This window comes from Hemiscyllium ocellatum, chromosome 11 (assembly GCF_020745735.1).
Source record: "Hemiscyllium ocellatum isolate sHemOce1 chromosome 11, sHemOce1.pat.X.cur, whole genome shotgun sequence".
Taxonomy (NCBI): domain Eukaryota; kingdom Metazoa; phylum Chordata; class Chondrichthyes; order Orectolobiformes; family Hemiscylliidae; genus Hemiscyllium; species Hemiscyllium ocellatum.
This window is the reverse complement of record NC_083411.1, coordinates 56,713,946-56,718,552: the sequence shown is the minus strand read 5'-3', so window position 1 is coordinate 56,718,552 and position 4,607 is coordinate 56,713,946.

Sequence of the window (4,607 nt, the reverse complement as noted above, 5' to 3'; positions counted from 1 at the left end):
CCCACCTGTGTAGAAAACCTCACTGCAATCCCAATTTAAATACATGCCACACATTGGAGGCAGGGTTTGTAAGAACCAAATATGTAAAACTAAGTATGGTCTGAGTTATGACTTGTACTCTTTTGGATGTATTCCAATCTCCAATGTGTTCGTGATCACATCCAGAATGTGTAAGGCTGACGTCTTCATTAGACTTCACTCTGCTTTAATCTGGGCTGTGGGAGACTGCTTATAGGAAGGCATCTTTACCCTTTGTATCTGAACTCTGGACTTACACTGGAGCTTTAGTGCGATTGTTTACCAGAAATGTTTCTGATGCTGATGTCTTTGTGTAAACATTGGTTACCATGAGGGACTCTCCTTCTCAACCTTTCCCCTTGTCTGAGGTTCAAGTTAAACCACTACCATTACAGAAAGCCCTAATAGAGCCAGAGAGTCATGGAGATGTACAGCACAGAAACAGACCCTTCTCCAACTCATCCATGCTGATCAGATATCCTAACCTAATCTAGTACCATTTGCCAGCGCTTAGCCCTATATCTCTCTAAACCCTTCCTATTCATATACCTATCCAGATGCCTTTTAAATGTTGTAATTGTACCAGCCTCCACCACTTCCTCTGACAGCTCGTTCCATACATTCACCACCCTCTGCGTGAACACGTTGCTTCTTCAATCCCTTTTATATCTTTCCCCTCTCACTCTAAACTTATGCCCTCTAGTTCTGAACCCCACCCCCAACAATAGAAAGACTGCATTGTGAATCTTTTTATTTCTTTATTTCTTATTTTCCTAACATATACTGTGTATATCTGTCATGTTCTGTAACTTATTTCTTTATTTTCTCTAATTTTATACCTGAGATTTATACCTAGGTATTTTCTACTTAAGGTGCCACTGTGTGTTGGTGACATTGTACACTTTTCACTGCACTCCAGTACTTTTGTAACTTGAGCACACGTGACACTGAACCTAATTCTAATTCACCAGTCACCTCTCTTTCTCAAATGAGAGAGCAGTCCCATGGGGCTTGTAAGATCGTGGCAATTTTATTTTTAACATCGAACTACAATCTGAGTGAGATAGACGGACTAGATCAGATTGGGATGTCTGGTCAGTGAGGACAAGTTGGACAAAAGGGTCTGGTTCCACGCTGTACAACTCTTATGAGTCTTATGTGTTGCTGTTAAGTTCAAGCCTGTGATCCCGGAAAATAATATTCTGTGCCAGGAGCTTAATTTTGCAGGTTTTAGTCAAGTGTCCTTTTTTTTCTGCATTGGATCCATATTGCTTTAATATTTGTCAAATTGTTTATTGCAGGGAATGTGGTAACACTGTTACAGTGACTGTCCTGCGAAATACCCCTGTAAGTACAATCTTTCGACTTTTAAAAGCAGAGCTTTCCAATGCTACTCATGGTCATCAGTTCGATTCCAGCCTCGGGCGACTGTCTGTGTGAAGTTTCCATATTAAATTACTAAATTGCCCGTAGTGTTCAGGGATGTGTGGGTTAAGTGCATTAGTCAGGGGAAATGTAGAGTTATATGGTAGGGGAATGGGTCTGGGTGGGATACTCTTCAGAGGGTCGGTATGGACCTGTTGGGCCAAATGACCTGTTTCTACACTGTCGGGATTCTATGGGTTTATTCACAACTCGGTTGCAGTCCAGGAGAGATCCACTCGATGTGATTCAGATTAATTCCCAAATACTTTAGTCTGGCATTTGCAATGGCAGTTTGAATGACATGCCTTAGATGGAGAGGCTAGACAGGATGGGCTTGGATCCCGTGGAGTTTTGAAGACTTATTAGTGAAATAACTAACAGATATAACAAATCTATAGATGGGATGGATGCTGACATTTAAAGTGAGCACTTGATCTTGGACACGGGAACAGGAGCAGGCTATTTGGCCTGTTCCTTCAGTCAGCTGTACCTCATCTCTGAGTATTCCAATAAAAATCTATCAAACTTCAATTGACCCTGTTTCCTTAGCATTAAGAGAACTAGATGTCTTGAAGTAAGCTTGCAAAAAGCCACCTGACTCTGAACAGGATGGTGCTTTATGTTCAATTAACATTTGATGGGGCTTGATGAGACTGTGCACTGCTCCAAGTTTGACACAAATTCAACCAGCTCACGTCAGAAGGGTTTGATTCATGCTTCAGTGGCTATTTGTCTTGTGTGATGTGTTATCAAGCTACATAATCAAAGAAGTTTCCAGGCTTCATGCAGGATACAAATGAAGATTTGATCATTAATCTCAGCATATCCTAAAGTGGAGCAGCACCCATCAACTAGACCTCCAGCTCTCTCTATCTAGTTAGAAGTACATGCTATTACGGGGATATTGAATGAGCTTCAGTGCAAGACTGAGGCAAGCACTAGACTTTTAGAGTTGAATTATTAAACCGAGATGCCATGTCCTCTTTCAGATGGATACAAAAGGTCACGTGGCACAATTTGAATGGTTTATTGCAAAGGGAATTAACTGCAAGAGTAGGGAGATTATACATTAATTTTACAGGGCTTTGGGGAGACCACATCTGGAGTACTGTATACAGTTTTGGTCACTGTACTTATGGAAGGATGTTAACGCATCAGAAGCAGTTCAGAGAAGGAATACCTGGAATAAGTGGATTGCCTTAGATGGAGAGGCTAGATAGGATGGGCTTGTATCCCGTGGAGTTTTGAAGAGTTATAAGTGAATTAACTAAAACATTTAAGATCTCAAGGGGTCTTGAACGGGTGAATGCTGAAAGAATTCAGGTTTCCTCTATGAAAGAATCTGAGAACTGGAGATCATTATTTTAAAATGGGGGGCACCCATTTAAAACAAAGATGAGGAAACCCTTTTTCTCTCAAAGGGTTGTGGGCCTTTAGAATTCCCTTCCTCACGAGGTGGTGGATGCAGAGTATTTAAATATTTTTTAAGGCAGAGATAGACAGATTCCTGATGACTGAGGAGTTGAAAGATTATCAGGGAGATACAGGAATGTAGAGTTGAGGTTAAAATCAAGAGGAGGCATGATGGCTCAGTGGTTAGCAGTGCTGCCTCACAGGGCCAGGAACCTGGGTTCGAATCCAGTCTTGGGTGACCATGTGGATTTTGCACAATCTCCCTGTGTCTGTGTGGGTTTCCTCCTGGTGCTCTGGTTTACTCTCACAGTCCAAAGATGTGTAGGTCAGGTGAATTGGTAGTGCTACATTACCCATTGTATTCAGGGATGTGTAGGTTAGGTGAATTGGTAGTGCTAAATTGCCCATTGTATTCAGGGGTGTGTAGGTTAGGTGAATTAGTCAGGGGTTACTGTTGGAGAATGGGTCTGGGTGAGTTACACTTTGGAGTGTTGGTGGGTGGACTTGTTGGGCTGAAGGGCCTGGATCCTACAATAAAATCAGAACCGCTGTGATTTTATTGAAGAGTGAAGTAGGCTCATAGGCCTACTCTCTTGATCCTTGTTTGTATGTTCGTATTTTAGGTTACAATCAAACTTTTGGAACTCAGAACATCAGTGCAGGGCTTTCCCAATTGCCACACATTGTCAACACAAAACGCCAAAGCTGTTGTTTAAGTGCCATGGTTTCTGTTTGTATACAGGGGCCCAAGTCATCATTTATTACTGAAGAAAAGCGAGCCAGATTGAAAAGCAACCCAGTCAAAGTACACTTTGCTGAGGAAGTGATCGTCAATGGCCAAATACAGGTTTGTGCCTTCCACAGGCATTTAGCCCACTGACTAGTTCAGCCAGATTATAATTAATCTGATTTGCTCCCAGTATGTTCTGGACTGGGTAACTTGTATTTTTCTATATAACACTAGGTGCCTTATTGGTTTTATGCTTCCTGAGGGCCTGAATAATGTTGATTGTGGCGAGCGTTGGTGAAACCTGAGTCCCATACTAGTATTTTAGAATTAAACAAAGCTAATTACATAGGGAAATCGACAGATTTGGCCCAGTGGGCCATGCGGAAAGACTAAAATGTAGGACTATTGATGAACATTAAAGGAGATATTTAGAAAGGAAGGAAAGAATATAAGAGGGATAAATGCATCCATAGCTAACTAAGGAAGTTAAAGATAACATAAGGGCAAAAACTAAGGCATGCCATATTGCAAAGAGCAGTGGCAGGCTGGAGGATTGGGAAACTTTTAAAGACCAGCAAAGGGTGATTCAAAAGTAATAAAAAGAATGAAGGTTAATTATGAAAGAAAACTAGCTCAAAATATAAAAACAGACAGCAAATAATTTTATCAGTATATAAAAAGGAGAGTAGCTAAGATGAATGTTGGCCCTTTCGAGGTTGAGGAATTAATAGTGGGGAGCACAGAAATGGCAGAGACTCTAAATCAATACTTTACCTCAGTTTGCACAGTGGAAGACACTGAAACCATCCCAATTGTAACAGGTAATGCAGAGATTATAGAAAAGGTAGAATTTGTAGCAATCACCATCAATAGGGAGAAAATTCTGAGCAAAGTATTGGGATTAAAGGCAGACAAGTCCCCAGGATCTGATGACCTATACCCTATAGTCTTAAAGGAAGTGACAGCGGGGATAGTGGATACATTAATTATAGTATTCCAAAATGTCCTGGAATCTGGAAAG